Source organism: Haemorhous mexicanus, chromosome 5, assembly GCF_027477595.1.
Source record: "Haemorhous mexicanus isolate bHaeMex1 chromosome 5, bHaeMex1.pri, whole genome shotgun sequence".
NCBI classification, from domain to species: domain Eukaryota; kingdom Metazoa; phylum Chordata; class Aves; order Passeriformes; family Fringillidae; genus Haemorhous; species Haemorhous mexicanus.
The window spans coordinates 13,432,573-13,452,246 of NC_082345.1; the positions used below are offsets into that span (position 1 = coordinate 13,432,573).

Here is a 19,674-nt window from a genome sequence, read left to right on the forward strand (position 1 = left end):
CTCACTGTGTAAATAATCTGGGTCAATCAAAACTGGTTTGGGCCTTTTTCCTGAAGCAATAAAGTCTTGACCAAAAGCCTTTTGCCCTTTTTGCTCTCCTTTTGGAACACAGGCAAACAATTCAAGCTCTCAAGCGACTGAGCACTGCATCAGTCTGAAGCCAGGCTTGTTACCTCAGAAAAAGAAATCCAAAAATAACTCACTGAGAATTTGACTTGGCAGCTCTCCTCCCCCAGGTAGCAGAGGTCCCCAGAAACATTTGTCTCTAGCCACAGATGCTCTCCATTCACAGCATTTTCCTGGGAAAAAGAAATAGTTATTAATCTGTTTTGTGAAATTCACCCATGTGAGCATATGGGGGGGGGGGGGAAATCTGATAATCTAGAAATTTAGAAAGCTAAAATAAACTAAAAAAAAAAAGGCCAAACAAAAACCAACTACCACACCACCAGGTATTGCTTTGGTTTTCTACAACACAAAGCCATAGCATATAACAGCGTTACCCTGGCTGACCAGCCCAGCTTAAAAGATGCTGACAATTGGTGTGTTCACCAATCTGAACACACTTCAGTTAAACTTTGCTGATGTTCTTCCCACATGCTGCATAGTTTAACTGGAAATTCAGATTTCATAAGCATGGGATGTACACAGAATTTTAAAGAAACAGAAAATTCAGAGAGATGAAACAAAAACACAGCTAATGAACTTTCAATGGGAGAAACAAAAAAATTTGAGAACCAGGCACAGGAGTAAAAAACAACATGCTGACTATAACTTTAGGATGATAGGACAAACTAGACTAGAGAAAATGTTTTCCTTGAAATAGCTGGGTCAGCACTCTATTTGTGAATACCTCAATAAAGCCTTATACTACCAAGAGAGACTAAACTTGAACCCTATACATGAAAGAACAACATATTCATCTGAGAATGCTATCAAAAAAAGTCTACCTAGCACACTGACAATTAGGAGTGATCAACATCTAACATCTAGGGTAACATTTAATTTTGTCTTGACAGCCTCATTTGACCAAATTTGTACCTTGATTCTATTCAAATTCTTGTTCTAGAGAAACTTGATTGTAAATAGACCGTGGGTTTCACTTGCCTGTAATCCTGATGTGAATAAAAAGCCTCAAAGTCTACTGTACGCTACTTGAGCAAATTCTGTTCAGCCAGAATTAGAGCATGATAGAAAATGCTTTGACAGTCTGACATTTGCTTCCCACACTGCAGAAGTCAGAAATGATGATGCTCACCAAACAGATGGCGTCCGACAGCAGGATGCTCCGAAATAGCCATCTTGGAGAAAATAATTTATTTAAAATACCACTGTCAGTTTCAAAGTGATAAAATGAGATAGCTTCTCTTGCTATGCTGATTGCTTAGGTAATACAGAAAAGCAGAAGTAGCAAAATGCTTTTCCTTCTGGTGTGCATCCACAACAGCCAGGACATAGGCAAGAGTGCACATGGTGCCTACCAAAGCCATGGTGTTCACTTCCAGTAAAACCAGAGGACAAGACCAACACCAGCTGTTTTTTGGTGAGAAGTCTACCTGTCTGCAGGTCTTTAACTTCATCAGAAGTGTTCTAATTCCCAGAGTACCATAGTTTGGATAAGGATTTTCAACACTTTTATAATGCAAAACAATTTCTAAGAACTTGCACTAGCTTAAGAAATTTTTCAAGCCTTTCTTAAGGGGTACATAATTCAGATTGTTAGCTCCATCCCTCATATGTGTCCTTATATTGCAGCTATTTTCTCTTCAGCAGGAGGATACAAGCCCACTGAAGAGTGCTTGACCTGAGCAGATTCTCTGCTGACAAAACAGTGTCAACTCAAAATTATAAACAAGAGGTAAATCTCATAGGATATAAAACATTCTTAAGAAAGACCAACTCTGAAAGCTAAATAAGAAAGCACACAACTTCTGGGACAGAATTTATAACATGGAATAAAAATCATATTAAAAATTAGATTAACCACCCCTTCATTTGGACCAGGTGCACATAACTTGCCATCAGGATTTCTAAAGATAAAGTGGCCTATTTCCCTAACCTGGTTTGGACTGTTTGCTCTCTACTGTTCCAGATTATATCAGAGATTTACTTGTCTAACTTTACATCACCATGTAAATAAAATTAGTTAGTAGTCTACAAGGATGACCTTCACAGTTCATGTTATTACAGAATTCTACCACAACTAGGCCAATAAAAATGTAAACAACCTGATCTGGTATGAGTGGCACACCTCCAGACACCTGCAACCACAGAAAATTTCACAGCACTGCATGTGAAAACTCACAATTTCAATTCCAGTAAATGGACTTTTGGAAAATCTTTCATCCTGAATCAGAGCAAAGAGCTGAGATTGCCCAAGATGAAACACCCTCCCTCAAAGTTCCTTCCTTCTCAGTTAATTTTTCTCAATAAGATCAAAGGGAATTATTTGAACTTCACTGTTTAAAATTTAACAAGGCTCTGTAATTTTTATGATGAGACACTCTTTTGCCACTTATGAAAATCATGATATAGTCAAAGGAAGTTCTGGGACATTTTGTAAGTCAATTTTTTTTCATTTCTAACAGAAAATTTTGACAAAAATCAATACATTTCTATGAAGAATTTAGACTTCAAAAAAGTCAGTATTTTCTACCCCAAAATTTACAGGCAATATTCCACAACATGCTGGACAAAAGGGCACTCATCACCACCTACCAACACAGAAGCTAACAGAGGTCCCTGATATGAGCTCCTATCACCTCTAGGATGATATCCTGTTTAACACAAAGCTAAACCACAGTAAAGGCTCTGTCATCACTTGTATATTTTGACACAGCCTTTTTTTTTTCATAAAAAGTTTGCCAGTTTGGTTTATTTTGTACTTGATGTCTTTCGTTGGCTTGAGGATTTAATGGCTTTTAAAGAAGCAGCTGCTCTCTTTCTGTCCCTGAAGACACAGACACCAGTCTCATGCTCTTGCCATTTTCCTCATGTTGACTCTGTGCCTGTAAAGCTACACATAAAATCCATTCAGCTAATGAAAAAAAAACTAGATATCTTAATTGTGGCATTCACATTTCCTGGAGAAATCCTTTTGCCCAAGATTTTCTCTGAGAAGCCTCAGAGAAAAAGGAGAACAATAATTATCTGATTTGCTTCTCCTTTGTTTTGCTCATGTGGAATGTATTTGGAGATTGTTTACCAACAGGTGATTGTTTAATTGGATTCGGGTGTGGGTTGTTTTCACTCACTGGCCAACTGGGGCCAAGCTGTGCTGGGACTCTGGAGAGAGTCACAAGTTATCATTCTTATCTTGTTAGCCTTCTGTAAGTATCCTTTCTGTATTCTTTATCATAGTTTAGTTTAGTATTCTTTAATATAATATAGTATCATAAAATAATACATTAGCCTTCTGAGGACATAGAGTCAGATTCATCATGGCTTCCTGCCACAGGGGACCCAGCAAATACAATATCGTATCCACCAAATCAGCTAGACAAAATGACTCACCCTGTGACCACATAACTTTGGATCTGACACAAAGAGTGGTGGGTTAAAGATGGCCTCAGTGGGGCTGATGCTTTTGGTGCCACCTCAGCTGATCCATCAAATCATGCTTTCGGGCTGACACATTTTGCTCTGACTTGCTATGTGGAAAATGGATACTGTCCATCATTGTGGATAAAACAGCAATGACTGTGGCCTAATAAAGAAAACTGTGAACTTTCTCTTGTCTCCAGATTCCCAGCCTTCACAAGTGTGTGAACTCAGTGTCCTGGGAAGAAAACGAGCCCGTGCTCAGTGAAGTGGAGGCAGCAGTGCTTTCCTGGCAGCCTGGCTCACAGGGGACACACCATTCTCAATATCTCTCCATCTCCCAGGTGGAGACTTCCCATTTGATTGCTCCTGATCCATTACCACCTTAATAGCAAACAAAAATAATTTCAGTATAGCAAACATTCCTTGCATGCAAAACAAGCCCCACACACAATCCCCCCTGAAGTGGAAGAGAAATAAGAATTCAAGGACCAGGAGTTTGGGAACCATGTAATTGTATGCATGTGTTCATGACTTGCTGTGCATATTTCATCCACTGAACTAGATTTCTTCAGGCTCTCCAGCATAGTAAATATCAGAGCAAGACTTACCTTTTTACTAACACCCACCACTATTCTCCATACCTCACTGTTCTTTAGACTGCAGTCAGCATGGTTTCAAAAGCAATGAAGATAAACCTGGCTGTTTTAATTTGCCACCTCAAGCAGCTGTACTTATTCAGCCAAACAAATAAACCAGTCAGCCCAACCTTCTAGTTCAAAAGAGCTGTAAGTCCAATTGTAACAGGAGGGATGGAACTCTCCTCCACTCCTGCTATGACTGACATTCTGCAAAAAACTATTTAAGAAAAATCTCTAAAATAAATCAGTAAGAAAATTTTCCCTTTGTTAACACTCCAGCAAGAGAGAAGAATCTTCTTGCAAATATGCATTTGGGTGATACTTGTGATTAGTGTGAAATCAGTGGTCATCAATCTAAACTTAATTAAATATACTTGCAAGTAAAAATTATTAATTTTGCCCCATTTCTTTAGGAAATGACTATTGAGAGGACACAAATTTGTTTGGATGTCTCTTTCCCAAATATCTTTCTGTCATGTTTGGATTATGTTTCACCCTTAAGTCTGAAATTTCAGAGTTTGCAATACTTGTGTTGCAAACAGGAACAGTGCCTGAAATATTTTTCTGTTGATTTATATTCTCAATTTTAACTCCATCTTAGCACATTTTAATTTGGGAATATTTTTCATGTAGAGGTCACCTATTCTTTAATTATTGCAAGTGTAATATGTGGACATAGAGCAAAATAGAACAGCATAGGGATAGGTTTCTCCTTTCCCCCACCATGCTTTCCAACATCTCTGCATCAATTGCCTTTTGAGATCCCCCTAAGCCTCAGCTGAGAGATCACCTATATACAGAAGCAGAATGACAACATTTGTCTTTATGGGGCAGCAATGTTCAGGTGCTATCAACAAAGATGATGATTACCTATGTCCTCATGAACCACTGCTTTGGCTGATAACAGTTGTACTGCAGCAATAAGAAAAAAATACATGTTTTCTGGATGGGCACCTTCTGCAAAATCACTGCGTCCTCTACACCACTGGAAAAATACAAAGATATGGCCACCATTCTGAAATATGACAGACCTCTTTTCTCTTTAGAGCTCTCTGGAAAGAATATTAGATCTCAAACCTTCATGAAAAAGAAGCAAAGTAGAACTACTGACCCAGAACACAGCACTTCAAGTGTCAACTGCACACAAAAATTCAGCATTTTTTAAATATGCATGGGGCTTCCACTCATCACTGCATAATTTGAACTAGAATTCCTATCATCTCTCCGTCTTTTTATGTGATTAATGGAATACCCTGGGATTCTTCTTTTACCATGAGAGCAAATAAATATAAACATCTCTTTTCAACTGAATGCTTAATTTTCAATTTCAAAACTTAGCCTTGAGAACCCTCCAATGGAAGAAAAGCCCATCCTTCAGGGTTAACATTAGTATAGCTTTTAGGAAGTTATGATAAAGAAGCCAAACCATTAATGGGGAAAAGAAATAAACTTATCTAGAATGAGGGAAATGTTTCATCATATGTAAAACATGTACTTCTGTATTAACACACTGATTATCCAAGCTTTAATACATCATTAGGCACTCCCAAATACTTACTGTCCATGAAAGTAAGCAGACAGAACTACAGACAAGTGCCAAAAAGGCACAGAATATAATGCAAGACTCCTTTAAAAGTCACATTCACTAATTTTAAACACCTCACTGATATAGGTGACTTCATGTCCATTTGTCTAGTCCATAATCCAATCAGTTTATCTACAAGAATGTTAAGGAAGATGGTGTCAAAAGCCTTGCAAAAGTCAACACAATTGTCTCCCCTCATCTACCAAGACAGTCATTTAATCTGTTAGTGCCTGACCAGCCTATCTCCCCTCCATATATCAATGCTGAATACTCTCAGTCACATCTTAATATTTTTGGAAATTACTTCCAGAAGGATTTGCTCCATAACCTTCATAGAAATCAGGGTAAGACTGATTAGCCTGGTATTCCCTAGATACTCCTAACCCTTCCTGAAGGCAGAATGGACATTTGTTTTGTTGCAGTCCTCAGAAACATCCTCTGACCATCATGACCATTCAAAAACACCAGGCTGTCCTAGCAGTGATATCAGCCAGCTCCCTCAGCACCTTTATGTGCAACCCATCAGGTCCCACAGACTTCTGTGTGTTCAGTCTAAGTACTCCTTGACCTGATCACCCTCCACAAAAGCAGGTTTTCCTTCTTTCAGACCCTGCTATCAGTGACCTGGGACTGCTCAAGGCAGCTCTTACGAGCTAAAATGGAGGTAAAAACAAAAAAAAAAAAACAGGTCTGAGCAATTCAGATTTTCCATGTTCTCCACCCTATTCAGTGGCAGGCCAACATTTTTCCTGCTCTTCCTGTCACTGTTGATTTGCCTACAGAAACCATTCTTGTTACCTTTCCTATTCCTGTAAGATTCTACACTAGATGAGATCTGGCTTTCCTTACTCCATCCATGTGGAATCAGGTAGTGCCTTGTACAATCCTCCTGACCTAAGCCTGCTTCCACATATTGCCAAATGTCATTTTTCAGTTTCTACTACGACACACGGTTTTCTGTTCTTGTTAAGACCTAAAAGATTTCTGGCTTTGTCTTTTATACGCATAATTTATGGTATAAATTGTAATATTTCTCCTCTAAAACCATTCAGCTTGTACCCAGAGGACACCAATTTGTGCATTCACAGAGCACAAAGCATAGATCAGTCAAGTTTTCTCATTGACCTCCAATAATTAAAACTGAATACCTTCAAATGCTTCTTAAGTAGTAGAGGAAAGATTTTGAGTCTCATTATCATGGGACAAGGAAAGAAATAAGCATTAACAGAAAAAATACAGTATGAAAAAAAAAAAAAGAGTGATTTGGGGATGTTCAACACTCCACTATTCCAAGTGGCTGTCAGTAGTTTTGTAGGCACCATAGAAAGCAAGAGCTAGAAGGCAGTAGTTAAAAGAAAATTACAGGAGAACTTTCTGTACAAACTTATGGTTATAATCCCTGGTAGAACATGGCAACAGAAAAAAACAAAAAGACCTGGATCCTCAAGGGTACACAGGCAGTGTGTTGGGTGGCTCAGTGTGTACTCACTTGAGAATCTGGCTAGAATTACCTACTTTATTATTTAACACTTGGGAGTGATGTCTGAAATGAAGGTGTGTGGGAGAAAGGGATAGGCATAAACAGACCCCAGTGGCAGCCATTTAGGTCAATTCCTTTTTGGTAAGGCACCCCCAGCACTCCCCTCTGGTTATTATAACACCTACTCCACACACTGTATTCTGTATGGCCCTGGTGTGAAAAGAGAACCTTAAATTATACAGCAAAGCTACAAGTTAACTTGAATTAAGAGCAAAAAATGTGATTAAACTGGAGATTTATAAGTATTTTAGGGAAAAGAAACCTCAGGGAAGAGAGACAATAGCAAAAACAATAGTAAAGAATACTGGGGAGTTTTGTGCAACAAGTCTTAGGGGACATGAGAATCATCATCTCTGTTGTACAGCTAGAGAGGCTGATGTACTGAGAGGAAAAACAACCCCTCTGAGCTCACTCACAAGGTAAGTGACAGAGCAGAGAATGGAATCCCATTCTTTGCCTCAGTGCCTTGTTCACAGGTTCATCTGATAATGGCAAATCATCTGAAAGGAGTTCTCAAAAAGGAAGGCAATGGCTCGGGAATTCTTTCCAGTTATTACTGTGAAGACTGTGGTAAAAAATATTTCCTCCCTTTAAAGTCAAGAGACAATTTATGCTCATGTCACTGAGACTTTGGAAAGATCTCCCGTCATGTGTCCTTGGAGAATCATCCTCAGAAATACTGAAGAAGAGGATGATGTATATGAGGATGCAACACACACTGATCAATGCAGCCTTCCAGTGATTAAATACAAAAATTTCTTGTCTGGCTCTGACACATCAACTGAAATATCTTTTCACTCTACCAAATATACCTCTGGACTTAATTTAAAACTTAGTGGTTTTTTAGTTTGTTGAAATTCACTGCATATTGAAAACCTTTGGTCCACTTCAACCTCCCCATATGTCCAAACCTTACTTCCATCAAACCTCAGATTTGAGAAACACCTTTCTCCCTTTTATCAGTTACTACAGCTGGTCAGTTAAGTCTCCTCCTAACCACAGATGTCTCCCACTCACTATCATGTCCCTCTCCCCACATGACACAGAGTTGCCTCCCTTCTCCAATCAAAGTGTGAAGTAAAACAGCAATACCAGTTTGAGGGGCTACAAAACAGCTAAGAAATTATCCGATCAAAAATTTAAACCCTAACCACGGAAGCAAACTACAAAAAAAACCACACACAATTAAAACCCAAAATATTTAATCAATATTTACCAACTTATAGCAACTCCTGCTGTATTTATGTATAGGGATCACATCAGGTAAAAGGAGTAATCATCATGGGATCATGGATCACACTGGTAAAGAACTACCAGACAATTGGCTGAGGAAGGGCAAGCTGTGGTTGTTGGACTTGGAGTTCCTGGGCGAGGGGGGGGGGGTGTGGTTGGCAGGGATTGTTGCTGTTTTTTTTTTCTAAAGTACAGTTTTCAAAGATGTTTAATTTAGCTGATGTGCTTAACCCTTCACTTATGTGACTGATCCTTCAGATTTCTACTGAACAGATGTGATGATTCAAAACAGGCATTTTTACTGCCTTGATGAATCAGCACCTGGGTTTGCTGGAGTGAAGGATCAAGGTATTCTCCAAAGCGCTTCCAAGAGGATTCTATGCCAGCTTTCAAACTGCAGACCCTCATAGCGAATTTAATCCAGTTTCTTGCAACACAGCCTGTAAAATTTCATCCCTTTAAACTCTGAGTGCAACACCTGGAGTTCAAGAAGAGCAGGCAATCTAAAAATCAATTCTGTTTTGATATAGAGAACAAAGATAAATATAAGCCATAATCATCAAAACAGAAGTTATCTTCAACTAGAGGCTGCTTGGGTGGCTGGTTCCTTGATAATGCAATGAATCAACCTCTTTACCAATAGCCAAGTGTAAAATCTTCTGTATGCTTTGCTTTAATTGAGACATTTGTGTGACCTGCTGGCTTGTGCTCATCTTTTTATCTCTTACCAGTGCATAACCACATGGAAGGCGTGTGGGGATGGTTCAGGGGAGGTATAGACTTGCACTAGTAAACACAGAGAGGGTGGCCAAACCCTGGAACAGTCTTCCTAGAAAGGTGGTTGATGCCCCATGCTTGCCAGTGTTTAAAAGAGATTTGGACAATGCTTTAACAATCTGCTTTAACTTTTGGCCAGCTCTAGAGTGGTTCAGCCCAGAAACATAAAGAGCAAGACGAGGGGTGGAAACATGGTTTCCATGTCTACACACTTGGGCCCAGAAAAAATCTAATCATACCAACAAAGAGCTGTGACCAAAGATTTCAATTACTTACTCTGCAGATGCAGACAACTTGACACGTGTCTTCATAAATTTTGGCTCATCAAACAGAGGCACAAAACCCTGCTGTGCTAAAATTAGATCAACCTTTTTCAACAAGGAGGTGGGAAAATGTAACCAACTTCCAGGCTGGAAAATCCGTCCTTTTTGCTCAAGTCCCCACAAGTTTTCATGTCTCTGCCTCATAATAGAAGCATATTCCTAATGACTAGCACTAATTCTGATAGCAACAGGATGTCTTATATTGATTTAAGGATGGAGAGAGCAACAACTAAAGATACTGCTCAAATTAACTGCCAAAAAACCAAACACGTACAGTCCACTCTAAGGCCGCTCTTGGTTCCTTCACAGGTCCATTGGTGACTGGAATGTTGAGGGAATGCACAGGAGCCAAGTGCTGGAGGCCTGACCTGGAGATTGCTTTCCTGCAAATTGAAAAGAAAAAGACAAATAAATTGAGTGTATATATGAAATGCATATATAACAAATATATCTCTAACATAACTACCCAACATCGTCCCCAGCCTTCTCCTGAAATCAGAAGAGGCAGCAACACATTTCATTTCAGCTTCAGTGAAATGGTGCTTGAATGCCATCTCCTGCTAAAGCAGTTTAGGAAAAGAATAAAGCAACCTGATCACTGGAAATTACTGTTTAATGGAGATCAGTTACTCAGCTGGCACTAACCTGAAATATCAAATCCAGTGGACTGTCTGTGGTTATGTTTGCCAGTGTTAGTGGAGTCCTCATGCATTTCACCTATTCCTCACACACCAACTAGATCTGTCAAATCAATTTATGCATAATTCCAAATACCATTCATAGGAGAGACAAAATATGAGTTTATACAAAGAATCAAACCCTTTTTGCTTTTACTCAGCTTATAGGCTGGGAAAAGTCTTTCATTCAGCATCCAACTACATAAAACAAGACATGGGGACACCACCAAGAAGGGAAGTCAAACTGCTACCTTCTTTGATCATTTCAGAATCCCTCAAGGAATTACAGATGCATTCCACTTATATTTGTATTTCAGTTCTATCTTTCTGGCCCAAAGTAATTTTTACAGCTCTTGAGGCACAGATGTGACCTTCCTCAGAAGTCATAGGTGGCAACCAGAAACACTCCTGAAGCTGGCTCAACAGTGCTGAGGGGACATCCCCCTGCCTATCTCCCTTCAGACATCCAGCCCTGACAGAGCTGCCTCCACCAGTGAGCCCCCAGGTGGAAGGACAGTATGCTGCCAATACAAAGCCCAGCTGCACCTGAACAGTCTATTTCCTACAGCTTCCCAACACTATTGCATTGTACATATTAGAACCTGATGGTAGTGGCCAAAATAATCTCACAGCTTCAGCTGCAGTGATTCAGAAGAGGACAAATATCATCTCAGAGAGACATCTCCCTTTGTAAGCCAAATACACACATCCTCCACAAAGTAAAATGACAGGCTGTTTGTGTAAAGTGCATTTTTGTGATACTGCTCCCACAGCGCTGCAGCTATTTTTAGCATCTCCTAATCTTACCACTCTCCCAAGGCAATAAAGGTCAATTGAGCCAGTGGAGACAATCCAGGTCAGCCATATGCTAAATAAATCTTTTCATTGTCCTGAAAATATACAGTGCAATATATATCTGCAGGAAAGGAGCTTGGAAGCCTCGCTGCTCACAGCGCAGTCCGGAAAAATCGAGGGAACTGAAGCAGAATCTCTTAAACCCCCTCTCTTGTGGGCAGCATGAACAACTCAGAACATTAACTTCAGTCTCTGATCATCCAATACCCTCTCTCTACTTAATGTGGGCAAGACTTTGACATTAAGGGTTTTTTTTCCCCAATATTTTGTATTTGATAAAAAAGGGGAAGAAGCCCAAGAAAAATACTTTTACCATCTGGCAATGTATCAGGAGGGAATAGTTTTGCAAGAAAGATTTTATGCCAAAATATATAAGCACAACATAAGCTATACATCTCAATAACTGGATTAAAGCCTTAGAGGAATAAGCTACAAGAAACTAAAGAAATGTTCTTCAAATATATTTTTCAAGAAAACTTCCCAATATTTGGCAGTTTCTTTCCAAGCTGTTTTTGGTATCAATGTATTTATTCAGGCTTCCTAAACACAGGAGTACATTCTTGTTTCTATTTGTGGTTCATAACATCTTCATTTACTTGGGTGGAAACAGGGCAGTATCACTTTTTCCACTCTGCATCACTGACAGGGGTAAAGCAAACCTACTTAAGCCTGTCCTCACAACAGAGGAAGGTAAATATGTGTAATGAGTGCTTGCAGACATCTCAGCACCAAGCCCCAGATACTATTTCAAGTCAGAATTAGAGACGTGCAAGCCTCCCACAGGAGAACCTGAGACTTGGCCCACATTTCTTTAAGAGGAAGCCGAGGCTGATGAGCCTTTTTGGGGGAGACCTGGCACAGTTTTATGCCAACAGCCTGCCCTTCCTCTGCATGCCAAGCTGGATTTATGATTTGTCTGGAAAGTACACATACACAAAACACAGGCAGGACAATACCACCTTTTATTTTTTTCCCTGGTGTGTTTTAACATAAAAGTCTTAAAATGATCTCAGGGATTGCAAATTTGCATGAGCCAGCTAGGAATGACACTTAGGCCCAGGAAAAAGCTAAAAAATGTCTACTTTTGCACAGTTTCTTATCAGAATTTTCTCTCAGAGCAAAGAGAGAAAAAGTGTCAAAACACAGCATATGCACTGCAGAACCATTTCCCATTAAAAAAGGAGGCCAAGCTAAAGAGCAAACACATGGCCTTCTAATAAATGTAGACAGACAAGAGACAGGAAAAAGGGGGGAAAGGGAAGGTAGCATGAATCTGATAGCAGAGCAGATGCTGAGTATCCAGGTGATCATATCTCATATTACTCTGACAAATTACACCACCTGGCACTTTTCCAACAGCAAGGTAACACGATTGGCTTTTAGTTATCTTTCCCAGAAATTTCATCTCCACTGTGCTGAGTGCATGAATGAAAACACAGGCTTGACAGTCAGCCTTTCCCACAGAAGTAATTCTGTTGCCTGATAAGAGACAGACAGAAAAAGTGAATCTTTGGTCTCATCATATATTCCATTCTTCAGACTAAGAAGAGCACAACTTTGCTAAAATGGGCACAACCAGCCCAGGTGCTGATGTAGTAACCAACAGCTAGGAAATATTTCATCATAAATAATGAGCTGCATTTTGATAACTACTTCTTCACATTCAATAATCGGTTATTTGTAGTAGATCTTATTATTGACTTAGCTAACACGCCACCATTGAGAACAGGCATGGGTACAGATAAAAGCCTATGTCACTGAATACACAACTAACAAAAATATCTGATACTAATTCCATAGTTGATACCAGGAAGGAAATTCTTTAACAGAGCAGTCAGCTGTCTTGAAAACCAAAAGCAATCAGACATTCAAGTACACTCACTTTTTTTTATTTTTTAAAAGCATTACATTTGCATTGCTGGAAAGTCAGGCGAGACTCAACCTACTTATTAGATCAAAGGATACATATTTGATCAGGGGAGATTTGAGCTTATATCCCAGCCTTTGGCTTTATTGAGCATTTTCCTCCTCTGAAGGCATATAAATATCCTCCAATGAGTTCTTTAGACTGAACAATTTTACCCAAACCTTCAAAGAGCACAACAATTAGTCAATAGTATGCAACTTATTTAAGTGCTAGGAAAAAATCTATTTGGAATAGAAAGAGTAAGTTACTGTTGCATGTGGTTAACAGCTTTGACTGTCAATTTAGTTGTCACTGGTGTTGGAGTTGCTGCCTTTCCAAGGCTGGGGTTAGCCTCCTCCTTTGTATATGAGCATTACCATAAGAGTAATTCCTATGTATATGAGCATTACCATAGGGGTAATCTCTCAGCTGCAAAGTTAAAAGAATATAAAAATGCAGAGAGACTGGCTCCCACAGATCCTATGGCTAGGACATCTGCCAGCAAAAATGTTTTCACCTAGATGTTTACAGAGAAAGGACAATCACTTGTATAATGATGTTTAAGTTACAATACCCCTGAATTTCTTTGAATATTCAATGTGGGTAAACTGCACACCTGCCAGACTTTGGCTTTGCCAACTATAGCTGTAAAAGCCCTGTACAAGGAAAGACAGCACCTGTATGCTGTATGAACAAATTATATGTGACTGTGCTTATTTGGAGGTGGCTTTCACTCCTGCAGTTTGGTGCTTATGAATGTTATAAAGAAAATGTACTTGCTAATCTTTGGCATTATTTAAGTTTTCCCCATGCATCTCTGCTGACTGCACCAGGACCCTGAAACCCCTTGTTCCCAGCTTGCCTTTTGGGCATGTATTTTCCTCATTTTTAGCTGACTACTGGGCAGTGATTATTTCACTGCAACATCGATTCCCAGATTTTTTTGCATTTGCTGTGAAAGGAGCCAACTTAAGCCAAATTAAATAATCTGTCTGGTGCACCAACCCATTCCTGACAGTAGCCAGTAGCAGGTGTTCAGAGAAGCACTGGCATAAATTGGGTGATCCTTCCCCTGATATACTCCAGTCACTGTTTCCAGTAATCAGTAGTTTAAGGACTTCCTGAGCTGGAGGCTGCTTCCAGACCTTTGCACTTAATAGCCTGTAATGGTTTTTTACTCTAGGAATGTGTCGGTCCTTCCCTGAATCCATTTATAGTCTGGGTCTCCACAGCAGGCTATGTAATAAGCTCCACAATTTAGTTATAGGCAATGTAAAGTACTTCCTTCTGTCTGTTTCTAAAATCCTGCCTGATAATTCAATTGCTGCATCATATTCTAAGTAAGAGCAAGTAATCACTTGCCTCTCTACACCTTCTGTGATTTTATGAATCTACTGATATACCCCTTAAATCACCACAACCCCAAAGTAGAAGCACCCTAAACTTCTGCTAATACTGAGTCTATTCCATCTTTATCAATGTTCTGTAGCTCATTTATGGGGTTTTTGATGTACAATTGACAGAACTAGGAAAAAATTCAACGTCTGGCTGTACCCAAGTGGTGGTGTCATCACACTTTCTGCATTGTTCTCTTTAAATATCCCAAGATCTCTTTCCTGAGTGTTAATTGATAATATGAAGTCCAAACTTGATAGCTTTTTAATCCCGCATGGTCAGAACCCAGGAATTTTCTCTGGCTGCCCTGGAGGACTCAAGCCCCTGCCGGGGGACTCAGAGACCTTGGCACAGAGCCCAAGACACCTGTGCCTTTGATTTTGACCCATGAAGCAAATTGCCACCTATAATTACAAGTCAAGAGAGTTTAAGTAGAATAATAGCTAGTCACTAGGTAAAAAATAGATATTTGAGGTTTTTAGAATGGGGCTCAGGGTCCCAAGATGGAGGAATTTGGGCGTGCCCTTTCCTTCTTCTTCCTTCCTCTTGGCCTCCATGTTCTGGGTGATGATGGCACTTTAGGATTGGTTTAACGTAGAAATTCACTAACATAGGTGATAGGTATTGGGAAGTTATAGCAAATAATGTACATGTAGTTTCTAGTATAAGAAGATAACACCGCCCCAAGGGTGGACAGTGTGCCTCTGTCTGACCCGCTGAACGAATCTCGGCAGGCCAGAGAAGGAATTTTATAGATAAGAAGCAATGAACAACCTTGAGAAAGAGTCAGAACTCTTCAGTTCTCTTTCTTCAACAGCTGGGCTGGGAAAAGAGTCTTTCTAACATATCTCAGGGTCACTCTGACCAGCAGAGATTTTGAGACTGCACGTGCATTATTTTGCCTTCACCGATCTCACATTTTGACTGCAATCTGCTTCAGAGTCATTCAGCATCATGAGATCCTTCTGAAAATTTCTGCAATCAGACCATGCCCACTCTAATTGTGCAAAACAAGTTTTACCCCCTTTCATTTTGCTTCCAATGCAACTGGGCCCATCACAGCACTGCTTCCATCACAGGTCCCCAGTGGTCCTCAAAAGTAAACACCTAGGTAAACCTTGAACACCACCCTATTGCTTGATACACTTAAACAGGTGTTTAGCCATGAGCACACCATGCCTTCCACCCCTGGTTTCTGTACCAGAAGCTGTTTCTCCTACCCCATCAAAGCTTCCTGGAAGCCCACATAGGCTCGCCTTGGCCAGACCACCCCAGTCCAGAGGCCTCATGCCTCTGTCACAGCAACCTCTGCAAGATTCACCGGTCCTGGTATGGAGAAAGCTGTTTTGGCTCTCCTCCAGCACATCACATCCAGCAGTGCTTTTACTAATTCTGAGTCTTAACAGCAGCTTTACAGTTTCTCTGATTAAAACTTGCTGCTGGGCTGCCCCATCAGCACTCTGTGAATCCATGTGACCACCCCACTCCTAAAGGAGTAGAGCTCACTTAACAGAGGATTTATAAAGCCCTCTCAGCAGTTTCTTATTTGAATTCCACCAGAATACTTAGCAAAATCAAACCTTAATTTGATTAGTTACTGCTCCTTTTGGGGTCCTAAGCCTCCTACATTAACCTTCCCATTTTCCCCAGGTTCATCTGCACAAGTAGCAGCTCAGCCTAAGACACTCTCAAGCACCCTCAGCAGTGAACATTGATGCAAAAAATTCAATTAGCATGAAAGGAAACAGACCTTTCAAAAGTCCTCACAAAGTGCTTTCCTAAGCATCTGTCACTCCCTGCTGCCCAGGGAACCAGTGTATGGAAAAGCCAAAGTTTGGGTAATTTCCCAGCCAGTCAACATCCACACCACCAATACCCCAAACAACCCTTTCCTGCCTCTCTCTCCACCCCTCACCACACAGAGCTGTCTGAAAAAAGGTGCGTGAAAACTGGCACATATCCATGAAACACTGCAGCTCCATGCAGCTCTAGGCAGTTTTGCTCTCAGCCTCAAGCCCAGCCTTCCTGTACCTGGAGCAGCTCATGATCCACTAGAGACTGATCTGAAGAGAGTGAAACAAATTCCCACTAGGACAATCTTCCCAGTGCCTCCAACAGCAGCCACAGAGCTGTGACACAGTGCATCTGGTAAGTTCTGCTAGGAACACTTGGATCTACCATATCAATAAACACTTTATTCAGCTTGTATTGAGCAGGTGCAAGACCAAACAGCCCACAAGCCTTCCAACAAAAGGAATTATGAGGCAAAGCAGAGGGAGCAGAAAATAACTGCAGAAAGTTGGGTCAGGTTAACAGAGGAAATGCCTCTATGACATGATGATGTCTTTTCTGCATCAACACTGCAGTTCACAGACATTTTTGTGTTATGCACATTTTTTAAAATATCTTTTGGTATTCTTGACCCTCAGACTCTGGGTACAAGAATGGCAGGTGCCTTTTCCTATCCCAAAAGAATAAAATGGATTCATGAAACAGGCTGTGTGTTACAAGAGGCGTTCACAAGTTGTGGCATGAATGTTTGCAGTTTTTTCAGTGTAGACATGCAAACCACCATCGCCCTGTTGTTATACTTGGAGCTTGATTTAGTGTCAAAGCAGCACAAGTCCAAATGCTACTATACGTTTTTTTCTCTTCTCTGCTTCACTTGACCAGTAGGCATACATTAAGCACCAAATTTTACCTTTTGGAAAGCAATTTATGGTTTCAATTTAATCCTGAACTGTGCTAAATTATTCAACCCCTTAAATCTTATCTTCCATCAAGAGTTCATCTTTTCAGAAGCCAGAGAAAGCACACAGTTTTGTGTCAGCTCCTGTCAAGGTGACCAATATATCTTGTCCCAGATCTATAAATCACTTCAGAGTCTCTATTGCACTACAATCAGGGTGACTTTGTTCCTGCATGCCTTCATTGGCCAGGCCCTGGATGCAGCTCATTTTCCTGGAAACTCAAACAATCCTCATCTGCAATGTGAATACTGAATATGGCTCAGATTCAAGATGTGGATAATTAATAAGATAGTTATAAGAAAAAGTCAAAGTCATGTGGAATTCCCTCTGAGCTCCTATCAGAGCTCAGATTTCCATATATCAATGGTTAGCACCCATTTCTTCTTCCTGCTCACTTTAGGGTTGGTTTGTTTTGGTTTTTTTGTTTGTTTGTTTGTTTTTTTTTTGCCTTTCTCCTAATATATTCTCTAGATTTCTTAGCAAATAGGATAAAACATGAAGGAGACTTATCGTACAAGGCAATGAAATTTTAGGACCAACAGGATTTCTCACAATATTTTGTTTAAAATTTCTGAAAATATATGTACAAATAGGGTGCTTTCTCTTGCCACAAAAAGTGACAGGCCTTGGAGGACTCCTTGTAGTAACAGAAATGCCAGTGTTAAGTTTCATGAGGAGGAGAGGGTAAAAAGTGATACAGTTGGTGATGCAATAAAGATGAAGAGTATTCTCTATTCCTCTAATTTACTGAGAAAGAGACTAAAAAAGGAGCCTAGGAAAGCTGGGGATAAAAAAAAGTTGCAGAAGCTTTCTTGAACTGATTTATTCTGCTTTATTTTTGCTTCAGTCAAAATCAATTTGTTTCAGAAAAGGGTTTAAATTTTTTCTAGCCTTTAGCTTTTAAAGCTATGAATATATCAGATCTGGAAAAGACCTTTAAGGTCATGATATCCAGTAAACTGTATTTCAGGCAAACTCATCATATGTGTAAATTCACAAAGTTAAAGACCTGTTTCAAATCTAGACCAGTTGTATCTTCTTTCTTATTCCAACTGAGAAGCTATGCTAGATCTCCATTCTCTTCATCATCAAAATCCTTTTTTTTCTTTGTAATTTCCATCCAATATGCATGCCCTTGCACAATCTTCCTTAAATTTATATTATTGGGATTTTCACATTTCATCCAAAGAGTTAAAGTTGAACTGACAACCAATGATTTTATATGATCCTTCTACAGAATAAAAGGCAGCTGAACGTTTTGATCCAGAAATCTTTAAACCTTCAGATCAAAATCCTTTGAGTGAGTTTATGTAGGGCAGAGATGTGCAGGGTGAGTTAGAAGCTCACATTTCAAAGATTCTGGAATCAATTGAATAACCAAGATGATAAAATTTAATCACTGTCTTTCCAAGCAAACAACAAGAAATGCTCTAGGGAATTCTGAGCATAAATGATTTCCAGCTGCATCACAGACTGGACATCAGCATTAGAGAAGACTGATACATTTTTTTACTATTTCAGAAAGCAAAAGTCTGAATGGGAATCATTTTCGTACATTTCATCCAGACAAAAATCATGGGATATGCAGGACCTGCAATCTGTAGTTCAAGTATAGACTAACAGTGGTGACAGCAAATTAGGTGGACATGACAATGGTATGATTGTGACTTTTTTTTTTAAAAATATTCCAAAATAAAAAAAAGAGTGCAGATATTCTATGTTATCACTCTGCCAACCAGATTTAAAAAAATAGGCCCTTTTTTCAGGGTACTTCTTGGTGGCATCAATCAATATTCATTTGATCTGGAAGATAAGGAGAAGGAAAACAAAACAAGACAGGGAGGAAGGGAGAAATTTAGGGCAGCATTTAAACATTAGTTTGGAAATGTTTTCTTGCCACTCAGATGATAGCACATGCTTTCAAAAATAACTTAATTTAAGGCAATTTCTATGTCAGACCAGGATCCTTTGTTGGCATAAGCTATTTACACAAGCTGAAATGTCATTATGATTCAAGGACTATATAACCTCACGTAAACTATATAATAAACTACTATGGTTTTCTTTTTTTTTCTACAAATCCAATGTGTGCCTTGCAGTTTTGCACTGTAAGCTTCAGACAGTTGTTTCAAATATGGATATTTTTGGAACCTTTCTGTGCCAATGAATAATTAACTGTTCTTTTCTTTGTGTAGTATCTTTTCCTTGAAAATGGAAACACCAAAAGATGTCACTGTCCATTCCCACATTTTTCCCCATTTTAAGCTTTCATTTAGCACACAAGGGTCTCAGAGGGGTTAAAAATAAAAATCTTCCATTTCTGAGTATGCACACAAAAACTGAAAAGTTAATGGAGATTCATACTTACTAGACAAAAGAAAAATCATTTCACAGCTTGTAGACAGTGGATTTAAGAAAAAAAAGGTATATTATAGGGGATGCCGGAACAAAT

At 39.5% G+C, this 19,674-nt stretch overlaps 1 protein-coding gene across 1 annotated transcript in view; it reads right to left on the minus strand.

Annotated features, from left to right (window-relative positions):
• The window catches only part of DGKI (diacylglycerol kinase iota), a 124,391-nt gene extending 114,371 nt beyond the window's left edge, over positions 1–10,020 (minus strand). The window contains exons 1-2 of the mRNA XM_059845932.1: positions 9,914–10,020; positions 204–299 (exon numbers count right to left, since the gene is read on the minus strand). The gene's annotated coding sequence lies outside the window, so the exon portion shown is untranslated. The remainder of the gene's footprint in view (positions 1–203; positions 300–9,913) is intronic.
• Positions 10,021–19,674: the final 9,654 nt, after the last annotated feature.